The sequence below is a fragment of the Miscanthus floridulus genome, chromosome 12, assembly GCF_019320115.1.
Source record: "Miscanthus floridulus cultivar M001 chromosome 12, ASM1932011v1, whole genome shotgun sequence".
In the NCBI taxonomy this organism is placed as follows: domain Eukaryota; kingdom Viridiplantae; phylum Streptophyta; class Magnoliopsida; order Poales; family Poaceae; genus Miscanthus; species Miscanthus floridulus.
In genome coordinates this window covers 66,449,212-66,466,088 of record NC_089591.1, presented here as the reverse complement: position 1 = coordinate 66,466,088, position 16,877 = coordinate 66,449,212, and the positions used below count along the sequence as shown (strand labels likewise).

Below are 16,877 nucleotides of genomic sequence, written 5' to 3'. Positions count from 1 at the left end.
ATCACCAAAACAAAATAGCTCCTATGGTTTATACCTTTGCCTTGAGCTTTTTGTTTTTCTCTTTCTTCTTTCCAAGTCCAAGCACTTGATCATCATCATGGTATCATCATCATCATCATGCTATGATCTTTATTTGCTTCATCACATGGAGCTACCTATCTCATGATCACTTGATAAACTAGGTTAGCACTTAGGGTTTCATCAATTCACCAAAACCAAACTAGAGCTTTTAGAGAAGCGCATTGTATAAGCAATCCGCCCAAAGACAAAAGCTTTGCCTGGCACTCGCGAGGGAAAGCTTGAAGACGTCTCCCAATCATCTACAACTACCTCTCCTACGTCAACTACTTCGCCCACTTCGACTACTTCCGCGTCTTCGGTGAAACCTCAATTATGAAAAGAAGGTATTGAGGGCTCAAGACTAGGGGCGGACACAGCGGTGGGGCAGGGGCGGGGGGGGGGGGCTCAAGCCTCCCTACCCATATCACAGCAGTGAAACGCCTATGAAGCCCCGTTGAATTTTTAGGCAAAGTTCTATAGTGTAGGGGGGCTGAGACTTAAGATCGAACAACAATGTTGTTTAGCCCCCCCTAAAATATTTTCTAGGTCCGCCGCTGCTCAAGACCATACGAAGGAGCAAGCTGCCAAGGACAAAGTCGTGGAGGCTCGAGCAAAAGTCGACACCGAAGACTAGCTAAAGATAAAATCATCCATAAACTGTCTTCGTATAGGTGGGAGCTACGTGTTAGAATTGAGTTGTAATTTGGCCACACTTAGTGTATTTAGCTATAGGGTCTTGTACTTTCGATTAAAACCGAATAGCTAAGAGACTACTGTTGGGGGTAGTATTATATGTTAGGGATCCCACTATTGTTTTCAGGGCCCAATTGTGTAGCTTGGAGGCTTGCAAAGTAATATTTGGAGCCCGTTTGTAGCCCCTAGTAGCTTGTTTGTAAATACAAGCCCCACTAGAAAAAATAATAAAAATCTTCACTCCCACCTTCCCTATAAAAGGGGAGGTGGAGAGGGGCATGAGGGGATGACCCTTTGGCCATTCACTCGTCTAGCTCTCACTCTTTTTCTCTCCTTCGCTCTCTCATTTTTGTTGGCTAAGCCAACACCAGTCAAAATAAAGTTTTATGGTGAATGTCATCATGTGGAGGTGAAAAGGGGAACAACACTTGAAGTTGTGGATGGTCTAACACTGGACAAGTATGGACTGAGGGCAGATGAATGTTTTTTTCTATTGGATGGTGGAATGAAAGGGCTAATAAAGGATAGTCCAGTAGTAGGTCAACTGATTGTTGATGTTAGTGTTATGCTCAGAGGTGTGTCCAAATATCTGAAGAAATATCTATAAATGAATGGATCAAATCGCTGAACCATCCGGATCACTGGTTTGAGCGTCTCTACATACTCCTTAGGCTAAAGAGAAAATGGACCTAAAAGTATTACATGGTTGCTCTTGGTCTAAGAGGTGCACAACTTGTGCTCATCAAAATTTTAGAGTGGCTAGAGTAACTGCGTAAACAAGGAAAATCATTCAGTGGATCTATCACCTCAAATTATCTTATTTTCTTTTCAAGTCTTGGAACCGTTATAATTAATCAGCCAAAATATAGGAAGGATTGTTTGGTAGTTGTGGAATTTATTGAGAAATAATTGAAATATGAAGATAGGGATTCTGGTTGGACAAAATACCCTACGCACGTCGAGCATTTGAAGATGGCAATTGATAAATTGAAAGATGAAAGTTCAGATTGTAAAGATCGCTCATATTAAATCCTCCTGCTAAATGTCAGTCTCTCGACAGATAGGGATTTTTACAAATTTAATGATAAAGTATCATAAGGGTTTTTGTCAGAAAAAGGTAAAGTTTGAGAAGTTACTCTTTTCTGCCTCAAGTCCAAACGTGGTATCTCTGCTCCAAACGCTCCTCCTGAAATGATAAGAGTATTCAGGTTAGAGCCTCCTCCAAAAATAGAAAGAGTATTCAGGTCAGGGGATGCTGCAGAAGGCAAATTGAAAACATTTAAAAACTGGGATGCTGGGCAGATTGGCTAGATGTTTACTTACTCATACTAAAGGGGTAAGAATTTTGACAAAACAAGCACACACATGCACACGCGTAACACATATACATTGTATCTTAACTTTGTTGAGTCACGTATTTTAGATACAACAAAGAAAAGATGCCTTCCCTAGACTTTAAATCCTTGATGTCAAATGGCCTTCAAATTAGTTACTTGAAAAGGATGGTTTCTAAAAAGATGTCAGGTTCATAAGTTGATGAGAACATGCATTTATAGTTTGCTAGAGTCGTTTAGCGCTACAGCAAAACCGTACAGAGAATCAAACAAAAAAATCATCATGACAATTAGACTATTATTAGTGTCTTCTGTACCGGTCATCTGAGAGAACTCGATGCAAGCAACATATGTTGCCCCAGCGCATCCTGTGTACCTGAGCAGAGGTCGTACCTGAGGACATTGCTCATAGCGCGTAAGCGCAGAGGCACAGCCTTTCAAAAAAAAAAAGTGTAGAGGTACAAAGTTCCAGATTAAGCTAGGTAACATGCATAATTCCACTTTACTTGTTACTTGACAGTGTAATTTTTTTAGAAAGAAACTTGACCGTGTAAATCAACAGTGGAAGCCACCATCAATCTAAATTTAGTTGCAGTCGCACATGTGGGATGCGCAAATAGTGAATGGGACAAGACAGGGGCGGATCCACCAATCTGTCAAGGTCTGGCGGCCGCCAGACCTCCCCACCGGCGAGATTCACCCCCTCCCTCCCTTCCCTGGCCTTCCCTTCCCTCAGCCATGGCCGTCCGCGGCCAAAGAACACGAAGAATAACGTCCGACCGAGGAAGACGAAGCTCGAAGTTACTTTTACTTGGAGTCTTGGACCGCCTGGGCCTGTTACTTGGGCTATATACTCGGTCCACCATCCACATGAAGTCCATGTAGAAGGTGAAAAGCCTCTGCGCGGCAGTGCGGCAAGTTCCGCGGGCGTCGTTTCAGTTTCCTGATCTGATCTCGTACTCGTAGCACTGATCGACGATCGCCCAAGGGCTACCGCCTCCTGGCTCCTCTGCCGACTGCGCGCGACGGCCGATGGGCAACGGCACATGGACATCGCACTGCTGGCACTTGTAGTTGTAGCGTACCACAATGCTCAAGTTCAGCGATGGAAAGTTCTGATGCAACAGCAACATAGAGGGAAAAGAAAGAGCTTTTTACCTGTACGGCGCCGGGAAAAAAATGCATCTTCCGTGTATGGCCCTTTTTCTTTTAAACTACCCAAAACGAATTTTCATTTCTTCAATGGCCTTCCGTCTATTTTTGCTATTTGATGGTGTTAAGTCGAGGGTAAAATGACTATTTTACCTCTGGCAAAAAAAATACAGAATTTTGTCTGTTTGTACATTTGGAGTAATATTACGCAAATAAGTTCACATATAATAGTACATAATAAGACACATAATTAAGTACACATATATTACAATAAAATAAACTTATCCAATGCATAAAAAATTACACAATTGCATTGCAATTAACCATAGGAGGGGCCGCCCCCCTGGATCCGATCCTATGGCCTCGGATGAGCTGCCGTGTTATAATTTGGAACGGAGAGAGTATGATTTTTTTAGTGTCAAAATTTCCTCACTATTATTTCTTTGGAGCACACAAGAATAAAATCAGATAAAGATATATTGGGAACCTCAACTACCACTAGTATATTTGTCCGTGCTAACGCTACGGTTATATTAAGTCAAAAGTTAATTCTATCAAATTTGAAGTACTCCCTTAAAGATTCAATCAAAACATATTTCTGTGGCTCCAAAAAATTGAAGTGATGCATGTTCAAAAAGCATAGATATACTTTTGTCATAAAAGTTAGAACTCAATCTTGTTTTATAAAAAAATCATATAAAATGACAAAAATCACTGAATTTATTATTCTCGTATTTAAAAAAATTTGAGTTAATCCCAACTCTTGAAACAAAAGACACCTTTGGGATATGGATGCATCTCATATTTTTTTTGAGCAATTGAAATACAGCCTTTTTGGGGTTCTCATGGTTTGCACCACATATTCCCTCCCCCACCTGCTTGTACAAAAGACATTGTCCATGTACATAAGATTGCAAAAGATCAATATGTATGTCAAGCAACCCAATGTACCAACAACAACAATTTTAACCATGACACCGGACCACATGTATATGAAAGGTTCCGCTGGTAGACTCTTTAGTCGTCCTTGAACACAGAATCTAGATGTCACCTCTCAATCGCAGTTGTAAAACCAATGAACCAGACATGATCTCACAATGCCAACTACATCAGAGTACAATTATCATCATCATATTTTATTGGCCCATGTTTCCAAGAATTCGCTCCACTGCAGCATTGAACATTTCTAGCGGTAGCGGCCAAGGCTCGGATGTTCTCTCATGTGTCAAGAAACCCAATTCCTGGAGCTTCGCTAATTGTGTCGCATACAGTTCTTCTGTGGCAGCACCTGCAAATTTTGACATTACTTTGTTGATGAGAAGACTTCAAAAAATCACCCAGAGAAAAGCTTCAAGAGATCATACAACAATTTGTATGTCCAATATCCTCTCCTAAATCAATAAAATTGCATGGGCATAGTTAATAAAAGCCCAAGATATTTTAATGTCATTGGTAACAAAGGCAAATAGATCAACAAATACGCACCGCAGTGAAAAAAAGGAAACATTGAAATACAGAAGTGTATTGTAGAGGAAGAAAGCAGCCCCCACCTTGGTGAGGAAAGCATGGTATGTTAATGCACAATAGAAAAATAATATCTCCGCCAACTTTGTATGGCTCTGTATGCAGGATTGGAAAAGGTTACCTCATTAGTAAGCTTCGGTTGAATAAGGTTCTTCGCATAATGAATATATTTCTTCAGAAATTTGACAATTAGCCTATCTTGCTTGACTTTCTTGCCTCTTCTATCCTGACCATGGAGCAATACTCAACAAAAAATGGCTGCATTAGCATAACCGTCATCTTCTTCAGCATATCCCTCTTTATAAAGATACCTTTTGATCCTACAGTTTATGAGGTTGTCTTTTATTAAGCAAATGAAAAGAACGGAAGAATTGAAAACAAATATATTTGACTGTAAAACAGCAAAGCTACCTCCATCATCAGTGCAATATCTATGCATTCGTGCAGCGTGTTCTGAAATTTGCCGATCAATCTCAGGATCCATTTGATCAAGAATACTAATGGAACTATGCAAACTTATAGAATTTGGCAAAGTAATAAACATTCATCTTCAGAAAATAGCATACACATTTCACAACATATTATCTGGAGCTGGATCGTTAGCAACATATGCAAGCAGGTTTGGACAAGGTTCTAGCTTCTAACTTGTTTACTACACATGAAAACCAGCTATGCAAATGACAGGATTCCGGGTCAGTAAAGAAAGAAAGAAAAGAAATTGATGATATGCCTCGTTTCCTTTGCAGAGATAGTGATCCTTTTCAGGTGAGATTCAAGGAATTCCTCCTAAAAGTAATAAGCTAGTAGCGAAATTGCTTGAGAATGGAGATCCCCTACCACCCTCTGCACCAAGTTTCAGATGCCCATATCAACCGCAGGAGAAACACTGAAGATGACGACAAGAAGCAAATAATTTAATCCAACAAGCAGGGCTGGGGAGAATCGAACCTTTGAGCAACAGCTCAAGGTCGTCGGACTGTTGGCAGGCGACAGCAGCCTCTGTGCTCCGCCGCTAACCTACGTGTTGACGTCGCGGTGGTTGTTGACGTGTGCTCGCTCCTGCGTTGCGCCCGCTGCCTCCGAGTCCTCATCGACAAACCAAGTGCCGGATCCACTCCTCCCTTCGTAGCATCCGATCGTACTTCGGCGGATCCGGCTGCTCCTTCGCCTCCACCGGAGAGGGAGATCCCATCCTTGATGGCTGATGTGGGGCCGCCCATGGTGTGGAGGACAGGAGGTGGAGGTGGAGTCAGCCCTGAGCGAAGGGATCGCCGCGCGCCCGCGCCCGCGCCCGCGTGGCCACCTCGGAGGAAGACAAAGAGGTGGATCGCGTCGCTCGTTTCGCGAGGTGAGGGACGCCGAAGAAAGATCGGTGTTGGATTTTTTTTTTCTGGAAAAATCGACTGGAGGGCGTCGTGGGAATCGAACACAGGATCGCTCGCCTAGGTGCGGCGTGTTGTGCGGTGTGGGGTGGAGGCGTGGAGCAGCGTTGAAGCCTCCGGGATGATCCAAATAAGCTTGGCCGTTAGATGGAGTTGAAGCCTCCAGGGAGGATTACAGGCCATTGATTTTAATAAAGTTAAAATTCTAGGTACAAAAGCTTTAATGCACAATGATTGAACTATCACAGCGGAGGCACACATTCTTAGGTGTAGCTAGGATAGTAGTGTTGCCTTACAGTAGAGATGCTGCCGTGATGGGATTGGTGAGCTCCAGCATGTGTCTGGTGTTCGGCTGGCTGGCTGGCTGGCTGGCTAGCCCACTCATGGAACCACTGTTCACGTGAACAATGTTTTCAGACAGAACATTATTTTTCTCTCACAACAATCAGCTGGAACAGTATTTTGTCTTATTTTTCAGTCCTACCGAACAGGCTCTATGTTAGCCCTGTTATCATGGGTCCGACCTATCAGTCAAACTCCACCTTATTTTCTTGGGACCCTATTTTCTTCCCTTTCTCCATCGTTTCCCTACGGCTCCGACTGCTAGACGGAGTCACGGAGACAGAGCATCTTTGGCCGCCCAAGCTCGGAGCTCCGCCAAGCAACGACGAGCTCGCCCATAGTCGCCGGCCGTCGATGCCCCTGCCCATGGCTCCGCTGAAGCTCGCACGTGTAGCTCTCAGCGAGCTTGCCCACTGCCGCAGCCGCCTATCTCGACGAGTGTCTTGCTGGTAATGCCCAAGAGGGGCCTGACCCAATTAGCGTTGGTCCAATTAGCAAGTCTATAAATGCTTATCAGCTCTTAACCCTAGGAGATGATCACTGCTGCCGCACGCCGCTTGGTCTGCTGCCGCATGTCCTGCTGCCGCAGGGCTCCAGCCGCTGGCAAGGTTCCTACTCCCGCACGTCCTGCTGCGCTAGGGCTCCTGCCAGTGCAGTCGCCGACCAAGGTTCCTGCCGCTGCCGCCGCACCTGCAGTCTTTCCCCGATCAAAGGTTGATCATGAGGATCTTCGAGTACATGCCGTGGAGTGCTAGCACGCTCTGGTTCGTCGTCTGATCCCGTACGTGTGGACTGTCGTAGAGGTGTCGCTAGGTTGCGCACTTCGTTAGATCGTACGACTACTTCCTCGACGTCGATCGGATCGACTACTCACGCTTCATCAAGACTTCCGCTGCGACGCGCGACGAGCGAAGGTATAATCTATGATCATCTACTCACAAGTGATCCTGTTTACGCGATTAATTCTTTGTGTGCTAGCGAGTAGCATACCGCGTTTCCCAACAGTGATATCGGAGCTGTGCTTGTGCTATTTTTGATCTAGATTAAATATTTTGCATGGTTGGTTGTAGATCAAATCGTTTTGGCAAATAGCGTTACGCGCGAATTGAACTGTTTGACTCCGTTCTTGCTTTCTCATTATATGACTGGCTAACTGGCCATCTTTACGATGGTGCGCGAGCGTCGCGCGGCTGATCATGAGGTTGTGAGTTCGTGTAGCGAAACAGTCAATACGCGGCGTGAACGACTATGTCGGCTAGAACGCCATGCCTGTTAGCTTGCTGGCAGCATGCGAAAAATCTGTTCTATCCGTTGTCGGCTGACGGGACTAGATCGTGTTTTTATTAAAAAAACAAGGACGCGTTGCATCGTTCGTAGAAACGTCTAACTCGTTTTTGCAGAGAATGATGTGATGGTATGGCCTCAAAATCATGTGATGATCTGTGTGTAATAAATTTGTGTGGCCTGCGTGTCATAAATTATTACAGCTGGGTTGAGGCTGTTCATTTTCGGCCTACGTGCCACTCCTGTGATGTAATTTATAATTTTAATTTAGCTACTAGCGTGTATTAGCTGAATTAGATTATGTAATTCATCGACACGAGCGAAGCGACTCGGCGACCGTCGTACCTTGGAGAAGGCGCCCAAGATGTGACGTCTTGGCGTAGGCATGCGGACGGCGGTCGTCGACATGTGCTGATTTTTGTTGGACGAAGAAAAGGCCATACTATCACAATAATTTGATTATCTGTGATGATTAATATTATGCACTGCCTATGATGCGAATGATGAATCCCTCATGAAAAATTAAGATTTATGCCCTTCCAATAGCTGCACCATTGGGATCTTGTTAGTAGGTGATAGGTCTGCCAAAGCAGGGTGTCATCTTCTACCTTGATTCATTGGGTGGTGTCGGACACCACAACATAGTGTTGGTTTACTTGACAGAGCTATCAAGTTGGACTTGGGCTTTGGGGAATAAGTGTTGGGAGCCAAGACATATGATGTCGCCCAACAAACGAGAGTTGCATTGGATGCGATTGGCAAGTGTTACCTACCTTGTTCACTATGATGCTAGCGGTGATGCCAAAGCTCACTAGTATCACAGGGAGCGTTGGATCTCGTCCTGCTATGCAACGTCGGGGGACGTTGGCACAACATAGCAGGAATTCTTTTATCAAAGGTATTAATAAAGAAGTGCTAACGGTTGCGTATCTTACTGTTGTAGAAAATGTCGAGTGCATCAAACTTCAATCTGCGAACGATCCTAGATAGAGAAAAGCTAAACGGAACAAACTTTGTTGATTGGAATCAGAATCTGAGAATTGTTCTCAGACAAGAAAAAAGGAGTACGTTCTCGATATGCCTTACCTAGAAGAGCCTCAGAATGTCGCGCACACCACTAGTGCATATCGTGCTTATGTGAAGCATACTGATGATGCGGTGGATGTGCAGTGCTTGATGCTTGCTTGCATGAACTCCGAGTTGCAGAAGCAATTTGAGAGGACTAACCCATACTATATGATCGTGGGGTTATGTGCCATGTTCAAAAACCAGGCGAGGGTCGACAGGTTTAATACCTCAAAAGCCCTGTTTGGTTGCAAGCTTGCTGAAGGTGCTCCAGTCAGCTCTCATGTTATTAAGATGATTGGGTACATTGAGAGCTTGCAGAGACTGGGTTTTCCCCTCAATGACGATCTTGCCACCGATGTGATACTGCAGTCCCTGCCTGCTAGCTTTGAACCGTTCATCTTGAACTATCACATGAATGGTTTGAAGAAATCGTTGACTAAGTTGCATAGGATGCTTAAGACGGCAGCGACGAGTCTTAGGAAGACTCCTGGTCATGTGATGATAGTCCAGAAGGGTAAGAAGCATAAGCGCCTAGCGAAGGCTAAGAAACCTGCCGAAAGTGGGACTTCGAGGCAGGCGTCCAAGGCCAAAGAAAAGAAAGCTGGTGCCTCCCCTGATGATGCTTGCTTTCACTATGGTGTAAAGGGGCATTGGTCGAGAAATTGCAAGAAGTACTTGGAAGATAAAAAGAAGAAAGGAGGTGCGACCTCCGCTCAAGGTATTAATGTTATTGAAATTAATCTTGCTACACGTTCTAATAATGCATGGGTATTTGATACTGGTGCAATGATTCACACTTGCAAATCATTGTAGGGGCTGAAAATAAATAGACGCTTTGCGAGAGACAAAGTTGATTTGCGCGTCGAGAATGGAGCAAAGGTTGCTGCATTGGCCGTCGACACTTATCCATTGTCGTTGCCTTCTGGATTAGTGCTAGAACTCAATAATTGTTATTTTGTTCCTGCATTGAATAAGAACATTATTTCCTCCTCATGTTTAGAGGATGATGATTATGAATTCATAATAAAGAACAAGTGTTGTTCCATTTTTATGAATGACATGTACTATGGGAGATGTCCTATTGTGAATGGGCTTTACGTTCTTGATCTGGAAGATGCAGAAATTAATAACATTAGTACTAAGAGAACTCGTGTAGATAACTCAAATCCTACTTACTTGTGGCATTGTGAAAGGTCCTAATGGCTAGAGGGGGGGGTGGTGAATAGCCTAATAAAATTTCTACAACAACACTTAACAAAGTAGTTAGACAATTATGAGGCGAAGCAAGTGTTGCGCTAACCTACTCAAAAGGCAAGCCACCTACCACAACACTTAACAAAGTAGTTAGACCATCACTACTAGATGAGGTAGAAGTGGAGGTGCTACAAGAAGGGTTAGTAGGAGCAACAATGATAGGCACAGATAGTGATTCATCAATTATATCACAAGTTAAACCTACATTGCAAGTTTCAACATGCTTCCTTTTATTTTGCTCATCAAGCAAAGAGGAATGAGCCTTTTCAAGCTTTTTGTGAGCTTTGCCAAGCTTCTCATTGGCTTCCTCTAGCCTCTCATGAGATGCATTGAGCTCATCAAAGGCTTGCTTAAGGGCTATTAGTTCCTTACGCAAGCTTTTGCATTCCCTTCTCTTGATGTCAAAGTGTTCTCTAGCATCTTCTAGCATGTCAAATAATTCATCTTTAGTAGGTTCATCATTATCACTATCACTATCATTTTCATGTTCATTTTCATCATCATGTTCATCATCACTTTCATCATCACAAGATTGTACCTTAGTGGCCTTAGCCATGAAGCATGGTGAAGATTCGAAGAGAGAAGGCTTCTCATTGATTGCAATGCTTGCAAGAACCTTCTTCTTGGTGGTCTTATTATCATCACTATCATCATCATCATCACTTGAGGAAGCATCACTATCCCAAGTGACTACATATGAACCACCCTTCTTATTCTTGAATGCCATCTTGTCCTTCTTCTTTTTCTTTTCCTTCTTGTCCTTCTTCTTGTTCTTCTTGTTGTCATCATCATTGTCGCTATTGTATGGGCATTGAGCAACAAGATGATCTTTGCTTCCATACTTGAAGCACCTTCTTGACTCTTCTTTATTCTTGGATAAAGACTTCTTTCTTCTAGCCTAGTAGCCCTTCTTCACCATGAACTTGTCAAATCTCTTAACAAAGAGAGCCATCTTCTCATCATCATCATCATCCCAAGATTCATCTTCTTCACTTGATGTTTCTTGCTTAGCTTTGCCCTTGGATGATGTGGCTTTGAATGCCATGCTCTTCTTCTTGTCATCCTTCTTTTCATCTTTCTTCTCCTTCTTTTCTTCCTTCTCATCATCATCTCTATAAGTATCATCGGTCATTATATCTCCCAATACTTGGTTTGCTGTCATGGTGTCCAAACCGCTTCTTACTAGAATGGTGACCAATGTGCCAAATCTTAAAGGTAAGCATCTCAAGAACTTATGGGAGAAGTCCTTGTCCTTCACCTCTTCTCCAAGTGCTTTGAGATCATTGATAAGCACTTGAAGCCTATGAAACATCTCTGGCACACTCTCATCCTCCTTCATCTTGAAGCTTGCAAACTTCTCTTTGAGGATATATGCCTTAGCACCCTTTATGGCTTGAGTGCCCTCAAATGATTCTTCCAACTTCTTCCAAGCTTCATGTGCCATCTCAATATTCTTGATTTGCTCAAATGTTCTTTCATCAATTGCATCATGAATGTCACTTAGAGCAATGTCATTGTTTTGGAGAAGCACTTCTTCGGCCGCGGTGGGATTCTCCGGATCACCAATCTCAATTTTGGTTTCTACCACCTTCCACACATTTTTATTGATTGACTTGATGTGTGTGGTCATCTTTGACTTCCAATAAGGATAATTTATGCCATCAAATTGGGGTGGCTTCTTAGTGTTGTTGATTTGAGCCATTTTTATACCGAAGGTTGTTAAGCCTCAAATCACGGTGATCTTGGCTCTGATACCAATTGAAAGGTCCTAATGGCTAGAGGGGGGGGTGAATAGCCTAATAAAATTTCTACAACAACACTTAATAAAGTAGTTAGACAATTATGAGGCGAAGCAAGTGTTGCGCTAGCCTACTCAAAAGGCAAGCCACCTACCACAATTCTAAGTTAGATAGTATCTATTCACACAATAGCTATGATGCTACTCTATGTTAGTGTGATCTCAAAGGCTAACTAAAGAGCCACACCAACCAAGCAAGCAAGCTCTCACAACTAGGTACACTAAAGAGCTTGAAAACTAGTTTGCGGTAATGTAATGAGAGTGATCAAGAAGGTTATACCGCTGTGTAGATGAAGAAACCAATCAATCACAAGGATGAATAACAATGAAGACCAATCACCTCGGAATCAATGATGAACACAATGATTTTTACCGAGGTTCACTTGCTTGCTGGCAAGCTAGTCCTCGTTGTGGCGATTCACTCACTTGGAGGTTCACACGCTAATTGGCTTCATACACCAAACCCTCAATAGGGTGCCGCACAACCAACATAAGATGAGGATCACACAAGCCACGAGCAATCCACTAGAGTACCTTTTGGCTCTCCACCGGGGAAAGGTTAAGAACCCCTCACAATCACCACGATCAGAGCCGGAGACAATCACCAACCTCCGCTCGACGATCCTCATTGCTCTATGCCGTCTAGGTGGCAGCAACCACCAAGAGTAATAAGCAAAATCTACAGCGAAACACGAACACCAAGTGCCTCTAGATGCAATCACTCAAGCAATGCACTTGGATTCACTCCCAATCTCATAAAGATGATGAATCAATGATGGAGATGAGTGGGAGGGCTTTGGCTAAGCTCACAAGGTTGCTATGTTAATGAAAATAGCCAAAGGTGTGAGCTTCAACCGGCCATGGGGCTTAAATAGACGTTCCCACGAAATAGAGCTGTTATACCTCTTCACTGGGCACAACACGGGCTGATCGGACGCTCCGGTCATGTTGATCGGACGCTGGTCCTCAGTGTCCGATCGCCCAACGATAGCCACGTGTCCCGATCTCAATGGTCACTTGAGTTGACTGGATGCTATGCTATAACTAACCGAACGATGAGCCACCAGCGTTCGGTCATTTCCAGTAAGGTTCTAGAAATGCCTTTTGCCCACCGGACGTGTCCGGTCAGGCACGACCGGACCCTACCATCGTCCAGTCAGAGACCCTAGCCTCTGAGCGTTGTCCGACAATAGGACCGGACACATCTCGCCAATGTCCGGTCAGTCCATGACCAGTGTCCGGTCGATTGACCGACACTGGCGTCTATGCTGCCACACTTGACCGGACGCGCCGGTCCTACTGAGACTAGCGTCCGGTCACTTAGTGACCAGCAAGACTAACTCCTTTTCACCTCTAACTTCTTCATCCTTGCTCAAATGTGCCAACCACCAAGTGTATTACCTTGTGCACATGTGTTAGCATATTTTCACAAACATTTTCAAGGGTGTTAGCATTCCACTAGATCCTAAATGCATATGCAATGAGTTAGAGCATCTAGTGGCACTTTGATAACCGCATTTCGATATGAGTTTCACCCCTCTTAATAGTACGGCTATCAAACCTAAATGTGATCACACTCTCTAAGTGTCTTGATCACTAAAACAAAATAGCTCCTATAGTTTATATCTTTGCCTTGAGCTTTTTGTTTTTCTCTTTCTTCTTTCCAAGTCCAAGCACTTGATCATCACCATGGCATCATCGTCATCATTCTATGACCTTCATTTGCTTCATCACTTGGAATGTGCTACCTATCTCATGATCACTTGATAAACTAGGTTAGCACTTAGGGTTTCATCAATTCACCAAAACCAAACTAGAGCTTTCACATTGTCGTTTAGGCCATATAGGCGAGAAACACATAGAGAGGCTCCATAAAGATGGTCTTCTCGATTCTTTCGATTTTGAATCGATTGAGACATGCGAGTCATGCCTACTTGGAAAAATGACTAAGACTCCCTTTGTTGGACAAAGCGAGAGAGCAAGCGAGTTATTAGGCCTAATACATACTGATGTATGTGGTCCAATGAACTCGGTCGCAAGAGGTGGTTTTTAGTACTTTATTACCTTTACTGATGACTTGAGTAGATATGGCTATATCTATTTGATGAGGAATAAGGCAGAATCTTTTGAAAGGTTCAAAGAATTCCAAAATGAAGTACAGAATCATACCGGCAAGACAATTAAATTTCTACGATCGGATCGTGGTGGAGAATATTTGAGCCATGAGTTTAGCGATCATCTAAAGAGTTGTGGAATTGTTCCACAACTGACTCCGCCAGGAACACCGCAATGGAACAGTGTGTCCGAGCGAAGGAACCGAACCTTGTTGGACATGGTGAGGTCTATGATGAGTCAGACTGATCTTCCATTGTATTTTTGGGGCTATGCACTAGAGACTGCTACGTTTACACTAAACCGTGTACCATCTAAATCTATAGAGAAGACGCCATATGAGATATGGACTGGGAAGCGTCCCAGTTTGTCGTTCTTGAAGATTTGGGGCTGTGAAGCCTATGTGAAGTGTTTGACGCCCACTAAACTCGAGCCCAGATCTGATAAATATGTCTTTGTGGGGTATCCTAGGGAAACCAAAGGATACTATTTTTATAATCGTCAAGAGAACAAAGTGTTTGTTGCTCGAAACGCTGTCTTTCTTGAGAAAGAGTTTCTCTCAAAAGAAATTAGTGGGAGCACAGTGCAACTTGAATAAGTTCAAGAAACACAAGAAAATGTTTTTGTTCCCATTGATGAGGTGCAACATGATGAATCAGCGATGGTCGCTGACCAACATGATAAACCTCAACCACGAAGATCAATACGGGCATGTCGCGCACCTGATAAGTACACGCTACTGATTATAGGGCAGAAGGACATCCTATTGTTGGACAATGAGGAGCCTAAAACATACATAGAAGCATTGATGAGACCGAAGTCTGAGAGATGGCTTGATGCCATGCGATCCGAGATGGAGTCCATGAGAATCAGGTTTGGAACCTAGTTGATCCACCCGATGGCGTGAGAGCCATTGAGTGTAAATGGATTTTCAAGAAAAAGATAGACGCTGATGGAAAGGTTCACATCTATAAGGCACGACTGGTAGCGAAAGGTTTTTCATCAAATTCAAGGTGTTGACTATGATGAGACATTTTCGCTCGTTGCAATGCTGAAGTCTATTCGGATCCTTCTAGCAATTGCTGCATATTATGACTATGAGATTTGGTAAATGGATGTCAAAACAACTTTCCTTAATGGAAACCTAAGTGAGGATGTGTACATGACACAGCCTAAAGGTTTTGTTGACTAGCAAAATGCTAGAAAAGTGTGTAGACTTAGGAAGTCTATATATGGGCTAAAGCAAGCATTCCAAAGCTGGAATCTTCATTTTGATGAGGTAGTCAAATCATTTGGCTTCTCACAAAATAAAGAAGAGGCATGTGTTTACAAGAAGGCAAGTGGGGGTGCACTCGTATTTCTAATCTTGTATGTGGATGACATACTATTGATTGGGAATGATATTCCGCTTATGGAGGATGTCAAGGCCTCATTGAGAAAGTTTCTCTATGAAGGACCTTGGAGAAGCAGCCTACATACTGGGCATAAAGATCTATAGAGATAGGTCTAAACGCTTAATTGGATTAAGCCAGAGCATGTACCTCGACAAGGTGTTGAATAGGTTCAACATGAATGATTCCAAGAAAGGATTCATACCTATGTCACATGGTGTAACCTTGAGCAAGACTCAGTGTGCGTCGTCGCCTGATGAGCAAGAAAGGATGAGTCAGGTGCCATACACTTTGGCTATTGGCTCGATCATGTATGCCATGTTGTGCACATGCCCAGATATTTCATATGCTCTAAGTGTTACAAGCAGGTACCAATCCAACCCGGGTGATGGTCACTGGGTTGTAGTAAAAATATCCTAAAGTACTTCCGAAGAACTAAGGATATGTTCCTAATTTATGGAGGTTCGGAGGAGCTCGTTGTAAAGGTTACACCGATGCTAGCTTCCAAACTGACCAGGACAATAGCAAATCTCAATCAGGATATGTCTTCTGCCTCAATGGTGGAGCAGTGAGCTAGAAAAGTTCCAAGCAAGAGACAGTTACAGATTCAACAACAGAAGCCGAGTATATTGCAGCTTCGAAAGCTGCAAAGGAAGCTGTATGGATCAGAAAATTTATTTCTGAGTTGGGCGTGGTCCCTAGTTGCTCCAGTCCGATAGACCTATATTGTGACAATAGTGGTGCTATCGCACAGGCAAAGGAGCCTAGGTCACACCAGAAGTCCAAACACATACTACGGCGATATCACCTGATTCGAGAAATCATTGATCGAGGAGATGTGAAGATATGCAAGGTGCACACCGACCTGAACATTGCAGATCTGTTGACTAAGCCACTCCCACAAGCAAAGCATGAGATGCATACAAAGTCAATGGGCATGAGATGCTGGCATAACTAACTAGCACTAGTGGGAGGCTTATGATGATGTATTCCATAAAGGTAGTCATAAGATGATGACATCATGTCAACGTTTGTAATCTGCATTTTTAGTGATATGTTCCATGACTTTGTCATTATATGTGATTAGCGAATACGTGATTCGTTAGTGAAACTCCATGATACAACATTGACATTGTACTAAAAATGGTCCCCAGCTTCCATCCGTCATGCGGGACTGTGACGTAGAGATAAGCTGGTACATGTGTTGGGTGGATGATCTTATTTCACAGGTCATGGCAATATGGGATATTGCGCCAACAATGTAGGTATGTGTTAGGAACACGGTGCCGGATAGACCCACAACGAGACACCGCAAATACGCTGCTATCGGTGAATCTCGTAACGACACGCATATTATGTCCTTAGACCTGAGATCGGTACAGAGTCCCGGATTGTGGAGCATCACATTTTGGGGTTGCTAAACGCTATTCCGTAACTGGGTAGTTATAAAAGTAGCTTTTGGATGTGGTTGAAGCAAGTCGCA

At 43.4% G+C, this 16,877-nt stretch overlaps 1 long non-coding RNA gene across 2 annotated transcripts; it reads right to left on the bottom strand.

The window, feature by feature from the left end:
• Positions 1–4,187: 4,187 nt before the first annotated feature.
• On the bottom strand, positions 4,188–6,223 carry LOC136496992 (uncharacterized). 2 transcript variants are annotated; one of them, XR_010769171.1, is made up of 4 exons: positions 5,712–6,223; positions 5,175–5,606; positions 4,885–5,083; positions 4,188–4,630 (listed from the first exon to the last, which is right to left on the bottom strand). It is a non-coding gene; the product is annotated as an uncharacterized lncRNA (long non-coding RNA). The 2 variants fall into 2 exon arrangements; XR_010769170.1 differs by having other exon boundaries at positions 4,885–5,606.
• Positions 6,224–16,877: the final 10,654 nt, after the last annotated feature.